At 35.5% G+C, this 16,979-nt stretch overlaps 1 protein-coding gene across 6 annotated transcripts in view; it reads right to left on the bottom strand.

Moving 5' to 3' along the window:
* Window positions 1-16,979, bottom strand: part of CCSER2 (coiled-coil serine rich protein 2) — a 189,099-nt gene that overhangs the window by 101,700 nt on the left and 70,420 nt on the right. The window contains exon 2 of one of the 6 annotated variants that reach the window (XM_007093133.3): window positions 16,891-16,952. The exons of 4 other annotated variants lie outside the window; for them this stretch is intronic. The gene's annotated coding sequence lies outside the window, so the exon portion shown is untranslated. The remainder of the gene's footprint in view (window positions 1-16,890; window positions 16,953-16,979) is intronic. One more of the 6 variants, XM_015542479.2, reaches the window with a different exon arrangement.

Genomic DNA, 16,979 nt, shown 5'->3' with positions numbered 1-16,979 from the left:
GAAGAAAAAAACTTAAATCTATTGCAATTTTCTTCACCAGCTTAGAAATCTGTCATTCTGCACAGGTTAGGAACTACATTATTATACAAAGAAAGAAAACCATGTAACATGGAGACTAGTTAATGTGGGAAAGAGGTTTTGTTCCCATGTTTGTTATGCCAGGCTCCTCTAACTGGCAAGCCTGTACTTATTTAGAGCCAACATCCACATATACCTATTTTACTTGGGAGATCATCTAGTACAACTATAAGCTGGGAGTATGACAATGAGAACCTGAATCTGTATACTCTGGCTCCTAGAGGCTTCCCACAAGCCTCATTGGAATTAAAACTCTGAGTACATATTAGCAAAATCATCATACAATTTCCTTGGCTCTGAGAATACTTTTCCATTCAAATAGAGCAAGCTATGAGACGGTGGGCCAGTTCTTCTTTCCATGAGTTCCTCCTTCACTAAGAAATTAAAAAAAGCCTCCAAGTTTTTGACAAATGAATAGCACCATTACTGTCTATTGTAAATATAATGCAGTAAACTTAATTTTTTCTTATTGTATATAGTTTATGAATTTTAAAACACATATAAACACCAATACAACCAGGACACAGAACAGTGTCTTCACATGAAAATCTCCTGTCCAATCACAGTTACACCCTCCTCCTACCCATAACACCTGACAAACAATGATCTGTTCTCCAACACTACAGATTTGTCTTTCAAGAATGTCATATAAATGGAATCACACTGTATGTAACCTTTTCAAAGTTTATTTATTTTTGAGAGAGAGACAGAGCACAAGCAGGGGAGGAGCAGAGAGAGAGAAAGAGGGAGACACAGAATCTGAAGCAAGCCCCAGGCTCCGAGCTGTCAGCACAGAGCCCAACGCGAAGCTTGAACCCACAATCTATGAGATCATGACCTGAGCTGAAGCTGGACGCTTAACCAACAGAGCCACCCAGGAGCCTCCATATGTAACCCTTTCAGACCGGCTTCTTTTACTCAACAAAATGCCTTCAAGATTCACCTAAGCTATGAATATATCAATAATTCATTACTTTTTATGGCTGAGTAGTTATCCATTGCATGGATGTACCAGTTTGCGTATCCATTTACTCATTGAAGGACATTTTTTTTTCCAGTTTTTAGCTATTATGAATAAAACTATTATGAACATTCATGTATAGGTTTTAGTATGAATATAAACTTTCCTCTCTCTAGGGTAAATAGGCAAGAGTAGGATTGCTGGGTGGACATAGTAAGTACATGATTGACTTCTTAAGAAACTTCTAAACCATGTCCCAGAGTTGCTCTAAGGTTCTGCATTCCAGTTATCAATGAGACTGGCCTTTCCAATATGCCCCTCCCCAGCTTGACTACATATCTTAAGACAGCAGATCTTTTTTGCATTTTAGGACCTTGGTCCCTGTTTCCAAGGAGCTTAGTGGAGACCTTATTCACAAAAAATTGTGTTTCTTTGTTCTAACCTGTCTGGGGTTACCTGAATGTCTGACACAAAGTGCTTGTCTTTGTTTTGCTTAACTTGGAATTCACACAGGGTAGAAAAACAATGGGCATTTCTCAAAACTACTGTAAGGCAAACAATCCATAATCACCCTGGAGGCAAAATATGACTGTTGATACATATAATTGAATACTGAAAGACTGAGAGGAAGACTGGCAAGAGTGTGTCCTTGGGAAATTAGACAATCCAAAGGTGCCAAGAATAATGGGGAATTTAGAAAGCTCCAAAATAGCCCAGGGCAGGATACATTCTCAGTAAAGACCTAAGAGGACCCAAAACTTTCAACTCCAGCTGATCTCTAGGCTTGAAAAAGTAGTAAGTGAAGGTTAAGGCAGAGTTATAAAAGGTCAGCCTAAGCACTGAAGAAGTACCCCAACAAAGAACCAGAGTGCAAAGATGAAAGAAAAGGAGGTGTTTTTTTTTTTAATTTTGACTTTGAGATTTTTATTTTCCTGCTTTGAATTATTTTTTTTCTGCCTCCCTTCCTCCTCCTGTTCTTACTCTCCTTCTCTCCTCCTTTTCTCTTTCTTTCCTTTTTTTGTTTCTGGCATTCAAGGAAATGTCTGCATAAAACACTAAATAAACACAGATTAAAGTAACACAAACTTCTTAGATCAAGCATGACAAGAGAGGTTTTACAAAAATAGTTTAGAAAAGTTACTTAAAAAGCAAAGCGAGTAGCAAAACAAACCCTAAAGAAGGTGAAGAATATGATTTCCAGTGTTGTCACATTAAAATATTCAAAATGCCCAGTTTTCAACAAAAACTTGGAGTCATGCAAAAAAGTATCATCCATTCATAGAAAAAAAATGAACAGAAATGATCCCTGAAGAAGCCCAAGGACTGATTGAACTTTGTCTATTGACAGACTTAAAAAAAAAGTCTTCAATATGATCAAAGAACTCAAGAAAACCATAGGCAAAGTATATCTAACCAAGAGAACATCAGTGAAGAGACAAAAAACAACAATTCTGGAGTTAAAGTGTAACTTAAATGAAAAATTCACTAAAACTCCTGGGTATATATCCACAATAAGTAAAAGCAGGATCTCAAAGAGATATGTATACATCCACATCAACTGCTGTATTATTCCCGACAGTCATGAGATGGAAGAATCCAAATGTCCATCAAAAAATGAATGGATAAATGTGGTATATACATAATATAATGGAATATTATTCTTCTTTAAAAAGAAGGAGAGCTTATCACATACAACAACACAGATGAACCTTGAGGACACTATGCTAAGTGAAATAGGCCAGTCACAAAATGATAAATATTGCATGGTTCCACATATATGAAGTAATTAGAATAGTTAAATTCACAGACACAGTAAGTAAAATGGTGGTTACCAGGGACTGGAGGGGAGAAGTGAAAGGAGAGCTTGTTGTTCAATGGATACAGTTTCAATTGTGCAAGATAAAAAAGTTCTAGAGATCTGTTGCACAACAATATGAATGTAGTTAATGCTACTGAACTGTACTTTAAAATAGCTGAGGGGCACCTGGGTGGCTCAGTTGGTTAAGCAGCCGACTTCGGCTCAGGTCACGATCTCGCGGTCCGTGAGTTCGAGCCCCGCATCGGGCGCTGTGCTGACAGCTCAGAGCCTGGAGCCTGTTTTAGATTCTGTGACTCCCTCTCTCTGACCCTTCCCTGTTCATGCTTTGTCTCTCTCTGTCTCAAAAATAAATAAACGTTAAAAAATAATAATAATAAAAAATAAATAAAATAAAATAAAATAAAATAAAATAGCTGAAATGATCAATTTTATGTAATTTTTTTACCACAATTAAAAATTAAGAAAGTAGAATTAACTGACAACTGTTAAGAATGAAGAGATTATACAATTGTAAACTTACATTTTTTGCATACCTACTTGATGCCAGGTATTGTGGTAATCATTTCAAATAAATTATTTCATTTAGTCCTCATGAAAAAAAAAAGAACAAAAAATCACTAGAGAGTTTCAATAGCAGATTTGAGCAGGGAGACAAAAAAATCAACAAAACTGAAGTTCTGTCCATTGCAATTATTCAGGCTAAGTAAAAGAAAGAAAAAAAATGAATACAAATAAAAAGATTGAGAGATTTCTGAAGATACATACAGTCAGGCATTCCAACATATGCATGGTAAGAACTTCAGAAGGAGAAGAAAATGAAAAACAGGCAGAAAACATATCTGAAAAAATAATGGCCAAAAACTTCTCAAATTTAAAAAAAGACAAGAATTTACACTCTGAGGAAGCAAATTGAATTACAAAAAGAATAAAAGCAGATAGCACACCAAGGCACATTATATTCAATTTGTCAAAAGACAAAGACAAAGTTAAAATCTGTAAAGCACCTTGCATTATATGCAAGAAATCCACAGTAAAATTAAGTGTCAAGTTCTCACCACAAAGCATGGAGGGCAGAAGCCAATGGGATAACATTCTGAAAGTGCTGAAAGAAAACTCAAACAAGAATTCTCATCCAAGAAAACTATCCTTCAAAAATGAAGGAGAACTTCAGAGATTACAAAATAAAAACAAAAGGAGAAAACAAAACAAAGAAAATGAGTTTGTAACTAGTATAACTGCCTTACCAAAAAATGGTAAGGGGGTCATTCAGGCCCTATATAAATAAGAATTATAAATCCATGTTAACGGTTATACAATGTATTAAGATATAACCTGTGACAATAACATAAATAAAAAGGGAACAAAATTATATAGGAGCTGAGTTTTTACATACTATTGAAGCTAAATTTGTATCAATTCAAACTAGATTGTTATAAATTTAGGATTTTCATTATAATTCCTAGGTAACCAAAGAAATATTTTAGATACACACATTTCTGCATCCATGTGCATCAGGGAAGTTGGTCTGTAATTCTTTTTAGTGGGGTCTTTGTCTGGTTTTGGAATCAAGGTAATGCTGGACTTGTAGAGTGAGTTTGGAAGTCTTCCTTCCATTTCTATTTTTTGGAACAGCTTCAAAAGACTAAGTATTAACTCTTCTTTATTTTTTTTTTTTTTCAACATTTTTTTATTTATTTTTGGGACAGAGAGAGACAGAGCATGAACGGGGGAGGGGCAGAGAGAGAGGGAGACACAGAATCGGAAACAGGCTCCAGGCTCCGAGCCATCAGCCCAGAGCCTGACGCGGGGCTCGAACTCACGGACGGCGAGATCGTGACCCGGCTGAAGTCGGACGCTTAACCGACTGCGCCACCCAGGCGCCCCGAACTCTTCTTTAAATATTTGGTAGAATTCCCCTGGGAAGCCATCCAGCCCTGGACTCGTTTGTTGGGTGATTTTTAATTATTGATTCAATTTCTTTACTCGTTATGGGTCTGTCCAAATTTTCTATTTCATCCTGTTTCGGTTTTGGTAGTTCAATATGTTTCTAAAAATTTATCCATTTCTTCCAGATTGCCCAATCTGTTGGCATATAATTGCTCATAATTCTCTTATTGTTTGTATTTCTGTGGTGTTCATTGTGATCTCTCCTCTTTCATTCATGATCTTATTTACTTGGGTCCTTTCCCAGATACACACATTTTAAAAATTAGAAGAGAATCAAAAATGTATACTTCAAAAAAAAAATCAATTAATTTCAAAAAGTAGGAGTGCCTGGGTGGCTTGGTCAGTTGAGGGTCAACTTCCACTCAGGTCATGATCTTGCAGTTCACAAGTTCAAGCACCTCGTTGGGGTCTGTGCTGACAGCTCAGAGCCTAGACCCTGCTTTGGATTCTGTGTCTCCCTCTCCCTCTGCCCCTCCCCTGTTTGTGCTCTGTCTCTCTCTCTCAAAAATAAACATTAATATATATATATATTATATATTTATATTATATATTATATTGCATATAATATATATTTATTTGTTCTCTATATTTAATATTATTTATTTATAATTTAATATATAATAAAATAATTATATATTTATAATTTAATATATTTATAATATATTTTATATAATATATAATATTTAATAATATAATATTTATATATATATACTACCCTGATACAAATGCCAGACAAAAACACTACAAGAAAAAAAAAAATTCAAATATCCTTGCACTATGGATATAAAAATATCCACATGTACTAGAATATATACTAATAAATTCAACCAATCAGCATATCAAAAGGATTATATAACTGGGATTTACCCTAGGAATATAAGCACAGTTCCACATATGAAAATCAATGTAATACACCACATTAATAGAACAAAAAAAACACAGCACTTCAATTAATACAGAAATAACATTCAACAAAACTGATCATTCTTTCATAACAAAAACATTCAGAAATATGGAAATGTAATGGAACTTTCTCAACATTATAAAAGGCCTATATAAAAAAAAAAGAAAAAAACACATACTTAACATACTCAGTAGTGAAAGACTGAAAAGTTTTTTCCCTAAAATCAGAAGCAATACGAGGATGCATGCTTTCACCAATGCTAGTCAACAATTATCCAAGAAAATTAAATAAAAAGGCATCTGAATTGGAAGAGAAGTAAAACTATCTCTTTTCAAGGATGACGATTTTATTTATACATGATCATATATATACATATATGTGTATACATATACATATATATGTATACACATGTATACACACATATATATGTATATACACATATATATGTATACACATATATGATCATATATATACATATATACATAGATACATATATACATATATCATCCCAAAGAATCCACGAATTACTAGAGCTAATAATAAATTCAGCAAAGTTGCAGAGTACAAAGTCAACACTGAAAAATCAGTTATTTTTTTTCCTATACACCAAAAGGAACAATCCAAAAAAAAAAATTAAAAAAACAATATTAACCATGGCATCCAAAAACAAAAAGCCTAGAATAAATTTAACCAAGGAGGTAAAAGACTTACATGCTGAAAAAGACCTCTAGATAAATGAAAAGACATTTTGTCCTCATAAATTATAAGAATTATGTTGTTAAGATGGCTACTACCCAAAGCAATCTATATTTTCAATGGCATCTCTTTTAAAATTCTAATGGTCTTTGTTGAAGAAATGGAAAAACTGATTCTAAAATTCAAATGAAAATGTGAAGGGTCCCAAATACCAGAACAGTATTAAAAAAGTACAAGTTTGGAAGACTCATACTTCCTGATTTCAAAACTTATCATGGGGCGCCTGGGTGGCTCAGTCAGTTAAGCATCCGACTTCAGCTCGGGTCACGATCTCGCGGTCCGTGAGTTCGAGCCCCACGTCGGCCTCTGGGCTGATGGCTCGGAGCCTGGAGCCTGCTTCAGATTCTGTGTCTCCCTCTCTCTCTGCCCCTCCCCCATTCATGCTGTCTCTCTTTGTCTCAAAAGTAAATGTTAAAAAAAAAATTTTTTTGAAAAAAAAAAACATCATTATGATAGAGTAATCAAAACATGTAATTACAGATTACTACAGTATTCAAAACAGTGTGTTACTGACAAAATGAGAGAGATACAGATCAAAAGAACAGAACTGAGAGAACAGAAATAAATGTATACACCTCTGGCCAACTAATTTTTGACAAGGGTGACAATATGCACTCAATAAGGAGAGAATCATCCTTCAACAAATGGTGCTGAGAGAGTTGAATATCCACATGCAAAAGAATGAAGTTGGACCATTTCTTCACACCATAGAACTGCAGAGAAAAACTAAATGGATCAACAATCTAAACATAAGAACTAAAACCATAAAACTTCAGAGGAAAACACAGAGTTAAATCTCCATAACTTTAGATGTTGCAATGAATTCTTAAGATATGACATGAAGAGGGGTGCCTGAGTGGTTCAATCAGTTAAACGCCCAACTCTTGATCTTGGCTCAGATCATGATCTCATGGTTCATTAGACTTAGCTCCAAGTCAGGCTCTGTGCTGATGGCATGGAGCCTGCTTGGGATTCTCTCTCCCTCTCGCTCTCTGCCCCTTCTCCACTCGTGCTTTCTCTCTCTTTCTCTCAAAATAAACATTAAAAACGAGATACTACATCAAGAGCATAATGAAAGAAAATATAAATTGGACTTCATCAAAATTAAATTTGCACTTCATCAAAATTGTGGATCATAGGATATTATCAACAAAGTAGAAAGACAACCTACAGAATAGGAGAAAATGTTTGCAAATCATGTGTCTGATAAGTGTCTAGTATCCAAAATGTATGAAAATACAAACCAAAATTTTAAAAAAGGGGTAAAGGACTGAATAGACATTTCTCTGAAAAAGATATACAAATAGCCAGGAAGCACAAGAAAAATGAACAACATCACTATTCATTTGGGAAATGTAAATCAAAGCCAAATAAAATATCATTTAACACCTAGTAGGATGGCTGTATTTAAAAAAAAAAAAAAATTAAGGTTAAAAAAAATTAAATGAAAAAAACAAAACTGTTATCAAGGATACAGAAAACCTAAAGACTTATACATTGCTAGTGGTTTGTAAAATGATTCAGCCGTAAGGTGAATATATCCATATTTGCTTACTTTTTCTAAAAGCATTTGAGTAACAAAAAATACATAAAAATTTTTTAAACTAGAATAGATATATTCATATTTCTTTCCCTGCTTAGCCTCAGTAATATTATATTCTTATGAAATATAGATATCGCTTGGATATTTGGGTGGTTTCCAATCTTATTATTACAAACAATGTTTAAATGAATCCCTAAAAATCAAAAGTAAAATTATACACACAAAACCAACTATATATCAAGTTCATGGAATAACCATTCAGGGAGAAACTATTTCAAGTAGAAAAAAAAAAGAAACAAAAACCCTCAAGCTGTTTTTAGTAATTATATTTTCTATGGTAGTATTATTATTCAGAAACCTTCATAGAACAAGATAATCCCATCAACCATTGCATTCCCTACATTAAGACATCACCAAGCAGTTCTGGTTTTACCATACTAGGTAAGGCATAATATTATTCTCCATAAAACATTCAGGTAAAGGAAACCAATCATTTCACATAAAGCCTATTTAAACATTCCAGTTTTCATCTGAACTTTTATTTTAATCCCATCAATCCATAAACATAACTATATTCTCTCAGTCTAAAAGTAGCCCTAGTTAGGACATCATCAACAGGTTTTGATACCAAAACCTGGGGGTTCCTGTGGTAAGGAGTCTCAGAAAGGTCTCGTTTACACCCAGTCACCATTTTACCCACTGGCATACGTTAAGGCCTTAGGTCCTCAGAGGGGAAGAAGTAAGAGCCAAGAGACCTTGATCCTTCTTCAATCTTCATTTTGACTTATCTACCAGATCACAGTGTCAGGTGATTCCAGGTCAGCTTTCTCATTTCCATCTTTGCCTTTCACCTTTTAAACTCCTCCAAACTGGGATAAATAGGGTGGAGTCATAGGGGCCCTGTAAGGTTGTGGAGCCAGCACTAGCTCCCATTGGTACACTCAATCTTCAATAGCCCTATATTAATACCTCTGCTTCAACCTCATTAATGTTCAATACATTCATCCCATGTCTAATAAACATTGAGCCCTGAAAGAACAAGTCCCTAGGTACTCCCCTTCTGTCTTTCTCCTTTATCTTGTTAATGATTCTATTTTTTCTTAAACATCTTTAATACCTCTAAGGGAAACTGAAACAGTAAATATGACAAAGTTTTTTGAACAGTTGCTTGGTTTTACAGCATGGTTACATGGGGTACCCATTTAAAAGGGCCCCCCTGGGCACCTAGGTGGCTCAGCTGGTTCAGTGTGCCGACTCTTGATTTCAGGTCAGCTTGTGATACCAGGGGGGTAGGACTGAGCCCTGCACTGGGCTCCACACTGAACATGAAACTTGCTTAAGATTCTTTCTCCAGAGACACCTGGGTGGCTCAGTCAGTTAGGCAACCGACTTTAGCTCCGGTCATGATCTCACAGTTTGTGGGTTCAAGTTCTGCATCAGGCTCTGTGCTGACAACTCGGAGCCTGGAGCCTGCTTTGGATTCTGCATCTCCCTCTCTCTCTGCCCCTACCCTGCTCATGCTCTGACTCTGTCTCAAAAATAAATAAACATTAAAAAAAATTAAAAAAAGAAAAGATTCTCTTTCTCCAGTGTGGAGGTTCTTCAAAAAATTAAAAATAGAATTACCCTGTGACCTAGTAATTGCACTACTAGAAATTTATCCAAAGGGTACAGGAGTGCTGATGCATAGGGGCACATGTACCCCAATGTTTACAGCAGCGCTATCAACAATAGCCAAATTATGGAAAGAGCCCAAATGTTCATCAACTGATGAATGGATAAAGATGTGGTATATATATACAATGGAATACTCCTTGGCAATGAGGAAGAATGAAATCTTGCCATTTGCAACAACATGGATGGAACTGGAGGGTATTATGCTAAATGAAATAAGTCAGTCAGAGAAAGAGACATCATATGTTCTCACTCATATGTGGAATTTGAGAAACTTAACAGAAGACCATGGGGGAAAGAAAAGGGGAAAAATAGTTTCAAACACAAAGAGAGGCAAACCATAAGAGACTCTTAAATACAGAGAACAAACTGAGGGTAGATGGGGAGAGGGCGATGGGAGGGAGGGGGAAATGGGTGATGGGCACTGAGGAGGGCACTTCTTGGGAGGAGCACTGGATGTTGCATGTAAGTGATGAATCATGGGAATCTACTCCCAAAGCGAAGAGCACACTGTATACACTGTATGTTAGCTAACTTGACAATAAATTTTATTAAAAAAAAAAAAACAGATTCTGTTTCTCTTTCCCTCTGCTTCTCTCTCTGGCGCTCTCTCTCTCTCTCTCTCTCTCTCTCAAATAAAAAGAAATGAAAAATAAAAAAAATAAAAGGGGCCTCCTTAATCACAGCAGTTATCATGATCTGGTTAAGGGGCATATTCCATAGATGACTATCCCAATGACCATAAACCCTCTCCAGTATGGCTTGCTAAAAGGTATATAGCCACTTCATCTGGGGCTTTCCACTACACGTTTATAGAAGAAAGATACTTTCTCTTCTCAGGAAACAAACTTTACAGCAGCTTTTATCCAGTCCACCAGGCTACCTGTTCCCACTGCATTATAGCCATTTGTGACTGTTACATAGTGAGCTGTGCATTCTGTGTCAACCAAACACTCTCTTCCAGTCTGCAGCATTCAAAACCAAAGATATTGACCCTAAATTAGTCACTCTTACAATCCATTTCAGTAAAAGTTCTTCAAGAAACTAATGATGTACACATTCATAACATGAGACAACTCCTTGGCACTATAACCCCTGGTGTCAGAAGTTTCTTGGTTTTGCCTTCCTTCCAACTGGACTATCTTCCTAGTAACCAGAGGTCATAATAATACTCTCTGTTGTCCCAGAATAATCTTTCCCATTGCTGGTGGCTTTAAGACTATTGGGTTGTAGTTCAGACTGACTGAAATCTAAGCTTGGCTCAGTATCAAAATCCACTCCAGAACTCTATATTACTTTCATTTTAGCTATGCACATAACAATAATCAAGGAATTGTATATTTAGGTGGTTTCTCATGTATATATCCAGTGAGCCATCTCATTGGGAGTTGAATCCACCAACACTTCTAAATTCTATTCCATACTTTTACTTATGGATCACAGTATAGGTGCACTTTCATATCATGAGTGAATATACAGCAATCCCAAAATTAAAAATTCATTACCCCTTTGCCCCCTCATCCCTTCTCTTCTCAAACCACCTGTTGCAGTCAGTCAGGGTTGATATAGCAAATTTCACTTTTTATGACACAAACTGCAGTGACCTTTCATGCTAACTATCCAGAGTTAAAACAAACTCCAAAGGTTAAAAGTAGAGCCTTCCAAAGACTGACCTTAATTCAGATACCACCAGCTAAAATTCAGGGGCTCCTAGGCCCTAAACAAATCCAGAGGTTCCTGCTACTCCCTCCCTCGGGTTCAATAATTCATTAGAACAACTCACAAAACTCAGGAGGGCAATATAGTTTACAATTACAATTTTGTTATGGCAAAAAGTATATTAATCATGACCGGCTAAAAGAACAGATACAGAGGGCAAGTCTAGGATTACCCCAAATGCAAAGCTTCTGTATTCTCTCTCTGTGGAATCAAAATAGGTCACCTCCTTGGTATAGTGATGAGTAGCAATATGCACAGAGTACTGTTAACCAGGGATGCTCATCTGTGATTCAGTGTCTAGAGATTTTATTGGAGTATCCTTACATAGGCAATTGATCAAATCATTGGCTATATACTGAACTCAATCTCCATCCCACTTCCTCTGTTCCCCAGAGGTCAGACTAATATCATATGGCTCAATGCCCCAACTCTATAAATCACAGGTTTGGTTGTTCTTTCTCCCCATCCTGAGTCATCTCATTAGCATTAACTATTAAGGTCACTGTGAACAAAAACACTCCCATCACTTCAGAAATTCCAGAGATGGAGATGTTCTCATGCACACACTAGATACCAAAGCCAGCTGAATTCTTTGTTATACAACACAGGACTTACTATAAGACAAAACAAGACAACAACACAGCATGTTATTGGCTAAATAGACACATAGATCAATAGAACAGAACAAAGCTCAGAAGTAGATCAACACAAATATACTCAACTGATTCTGACAAAGGAGAAAAGGCAATTCAATATAGAAAGGATAGTCTTTCCAACAAATAGTGCTGCAACTCTTAGACAAAATTATATGCAAAAAAATTAACACAAATACAAGTATATACAAAAATTAACTCAAAATGGATCATAGACCAAAATGTAAAATACAAGACTATAAAACTTTTTGAAGTAAACAAAGTAGAAAACCTACATGACCGTGGGTTTAATGATTTTTTTAACTATACTATGAATAGCATTATCTGTGAAAGAAAACATTGATAATTTGGAATTTATTAAAACTTCTGCTCTGTGAAAGATGCTTTTAAGAGAATGAAAAAACAAGGCATAGACTAGGAGAAAATATTTGTAAAACACATATCTGATAAAAGATTTATATCCAATATATACAGAGAACACTTAAAACTCAACAAGAAAACATATCAATTAAAAAAAAATGGGCAACAGATCTAAACTGACATTTCACCCAAGATATACAGATGACAAATAAGCATATGAAAAGATGTTCAGCATTATTTGTCATTAGGGAATCGCAAATTTAAAACAACAATGAGATACCATTGTACACCTATTAAAATGCCTAAAATCCAAAACACTGACAATATCAACTGCTGGTGAGAATGAAGAGCAACTGGAACTCTCACTCACTGCTAGTGGGGATGCAAAATTGTAGTTACTTTACAAAACAGTATGGCAGTTTCCTACAAGGCTAAACATAACCTTACCATATGATCAAGCAACTGCACTCTTTGGTATTTCCCAAAATAATTAAAAACAACAACAACAACAATGACATCTGTCCACAGAAATACCTGCATGTGGATATTTATGGCAGCCTTATTGATAATGACCCAAAATTGGAAGCAACCAAGATTTCCTTTGATAAATGGATGGATAAACAAACTGTGGTAAATCCATGCAATGTAATACTATTTATCAATTTAAAAAATGAGGTATCTGGGGCGCCTGGGTGGCTCAGTCGATTAAGCGTCCAACTTCGGCTCAGGTCAAGATCTCACAGTCCATGAGTTCAAGTCCCACACCGGGCTCTGCGCTGACAGCTCAGCCTGGAGCCTGCTTCAGATTGTGTCTTCCTTTCTCTCTGCCCCTCCCCCTCTCATGCTCTGTCTCCCTCTCTCAAAAATAAGTCAACATTAAAAAAAAATTTTTTTTAATAAAAAATAAATTAAAAATGAGGTATCAAGTCACAAAAAAGACATGGATGAATCTCTAATGCATATTGCTAAATGAAAGAAGCCAGTATGAAAAAGCTATATACACTGTATGATTTCAATTACATGACATTCTTAAAAAGGCAAAACTATAGAGATATATCAGTGTTTGCCAGTGGTTCACTGGGGAGAGGGATAAATAGATGAAGTGTAGGGAATATTTTTAGGATGGTGAAAGTATTCTTTATGATACTGTAATGGTGAACACAAAACATAAGCATGTCAAAATCCACTGAACTTTACAGCACAAGGAGTAAACCTTAATGTATGCAAATTTAAAAAATATTTTAGGAAATAAGGGTCCCTGGAGGGAGTGCAGAATGTGACAGAAGTCTAAATGTATTACAAATATATGAAACCACCTCACTGAAAGGGATGAGTGGTATAAGGTTGACCTAAGTAACTTCAGAAATGAAAGGAGTCTTAAGACTAAAAGCTAAGAAATTCCATAAGCACTAGTTAATAAAGGTGTTTCCTGTCAGAGTACAAAGTGACAATCTGATAGGACTATATATGTGTACTGGAACTGAACAATTACATACATGGATGGCTGATGGTAAGCACCTTTCTCCCTGTTGGAGTGGGGGTTACAAACAAACAAGGGGTAGAAGCAAGAATTATGCACAAGGTAATAGGTTAGAATTGGACATATCAATTTGTGAACTCATATTTAGCTCAAAATACGAATGTTAACATACAGAAATATTTATAGATAGGTGTATATACACAGGTTAGTACACACACACACACATCTCCGCTTTCAGCTGACAAAATCCAGAACCAAAACCCTGGTTGCCACACACCTCACATGCAAATTTTGGTTTCTAATACAATTCTCCAATTAGAAACGAAGGCTCTTTGGAGAAAAGGGCTGATTCTAAGACTGAGGCAGGAAATATACAAGATGAGGTTGGGGCATCTTGTAGTGCTAGAAAACTTAAAACAAACAAACAAAAAAAGGTACTCAAAACAAAATAACAAAAAATACAATGATAGGGGTATGAATTAGAACCAAAAGTATAAAATATATAAGCCCACACTGATATAAAGAAATGACTAAATAAATAAACAAATACATGAGGAAGAAAAGACAAATCCCTTTCCATCTTGCAGTAGAAATCCAAATAATTTACACAGACATACTCCACCCTTACGGAGGTAGAGCATAACTAGCTACTCCATAAGTGTAGACTGCCCAAAGTGATGTTTCCCAAAGACTACACTATGGAAAGAGAGAAGAAAAGAACAACTTTACTGTGGATAAACCTGAAAAACACTATCTCAAGTCAGGTAATCATGGTCAACAGCAACAATGGTTAAGTTACATTGACAGTATGCATCTTTGCAATGATATGATAAGAATGCACTTTTTAACTCTGTGGCCTTTTGTCCAAAAACGTATTTCCCCAGTCTAATCATAAGGAAAACATGAGACAAATCCCATTTGGGAAACATTCTACAAAACATTTGCCTAGTAGTATTCCTCAAAACTGTCCAGGCCATCAAAAACAAGGAAAGTCTGAGACACTGTCACAACCTAGAGGAGTCTAAGGAGACAGGACTGCTAATTGTAAGACAGTATCCTGGACAGAATTCTAGAACAGAAAAAGAAGGGGAAAACTGAGAATATCTAAATAATATGGACTCTAAATAATAAGATATAAATATTGGTTCATTAATATGACAAATATACTAATAATATAGTGATTTGCTAATAATAGAGGAAACTGGATGTAGGATATACAGGAACTCTCTATATTATCTTTGCAATAATTTTTAAATCTACAACTCAAGTTTACCAAAGACTGAACATTTACTGGGATTTTAATCATAAGAAGTGATTGTTCATTTTTTTAGAGGAAGAATAGTGAAATTTAGCTATGTCTGAACAAGAATACTTATCTTAGTAAAACATTCAGAAATAACTAATTAGTAATACAGAAATATCTACACATCTACACATAAATATACAAGTATACACTTACATATATGTTAATACCATTCTAAAAATTATATTCATATAATTTTATATTATATCACATAAATCACATAAATCATGATGATGTCTAAGACTCACTTAAATTAAGCCCATTTGGAGGAGAGGAGTGGATGAATAGGGTTATAAATGGGAAAAGGCCATGATTTTGAACATTCTTTAAGTTGAATAACTGATATAGTGAGCCCCCTTACTCTTCTCACCAGGTTTGAGTATGTCTGAAATTTTTTATAAAAAATTAAGTAATTGCCTGATCTAGAAACAGTAAGGGCCAGGGGTGCCTGGGTGACTCAGTCAGTTAAACATCTGATTCTTAATTTCAGCTCAGGTCATGATCTCACGGTTTGTGAGTTTGAGCCTTGTGTTGGCTCTGAGTTGACAGCGCAGAGGCTACTTGGAATTCTCTTTTTCCCTCTCTCTTCTTCTCCCTCTCTCTCTCTCAAAATAAATAAATAAACATAAGAAAAAAAGAGGGCCAGAAAACAGACTCCAGGAAAAAAAAAAGGTTAAAAAAATTAAAAAATGAACAGAAATAGGAAAATAGAGAAAAGCGCATAAACTCATGTGACATATAATAACCAATCATTCGAACTCTAGGAAAAGGGCACAGAAACAATGGAGGTGATAAAAAAAAATTCAGATTTGAAAAGGATAATGGATCAAACTCCTCATTTAAGAATGCTTCAAAAATTCTTGTTTATAATTATTATCTTGCAGAGACCCAAACATATTTAGTGAGTGAAAATAAACCCAGACTAACATTCTGCTCCAGTAACTTTTTTTTTTAATGTTTATTTTTGAGAGAGAGAGACGGAGAGACAGAGTGCGAGCTAGGGAGGGGCAGAGAGAGGGAGATAACAGAATCCAAAGCTGGCTCCAGGCTCTAAGCTGTCAGCACAGAGTCAGATGCAACCTGAGCTGAAGTTGAACGCTCAACAGACTGAACCATCCAGGTGCCCCAGTAACTTCTAATCAGTGTTCTTCCTTGTCTCTCACTTCCATCATGACATTGAAAAATCCCTGCTCAGAGAAATTTCAGATGTAGTTTTGCTACAAGACTCTTCCTGAAATAAAGCTAAGGCAGTTAGTCTAACTGTAAAGAAAACTCAAATAAATGGCCAGATGCGATGAGAGTGACCAAGTTTAAATAAGCTTATAAAATATCCCTACAATGCATTCATTTTACAGAAGAAATTTCCTTACTATAGAGATGGTTCCCAGACCAAGAGAACAGAACTCTATTAACATGTCTACATAAATTCTTTACAAAGAATACCCTATGCTTAAATAAATAAATAACTGTTCATCATTGTATTCTCTGTGAATTATGTAAATAAAAAGAGAAGACTTCAACTATAGCTCGCTATTTCTCTTTTGCTCTCATGAAATGATGATCTTAGATTTTCCTCCATTCTTCCCAGGAACAAACATAAACACATTTTAATACCCAGGAATACCTTAAAAAAATAAACACAGTATATAAATTTCCAAATCTAAGAGCTCCAGAGGAAGAAAGGACTACTCACTGTTTCATTTTGAGATCTCCATGCTGAAATTATGATTGTCACAACATACTTGAAGAATTCTACTGCAACAAAAATAGAAATTCCAGAGA

The sequence above is a fragment of the Panthera tigris genome, chromosome D2 (assembly GCF_018350195.1).
Source record: "Panthera tigris isolate Pti1 chromosome D2, P.tigris_Pti1_mat1.1, whole genome shotgun sequence".
In the NCBI taxonomy this organism is placed as follows: Eukaryota; Metazoa; Chordata; class Mammalia; order Carnivora; family Felidae; genus Panthera; species Panthera tigris.
The sequence above is the reverse complement of the archived record's forward strand: the minus strand, read 5'-3'. Positions and strand labels throughout refer to the sequence as shown.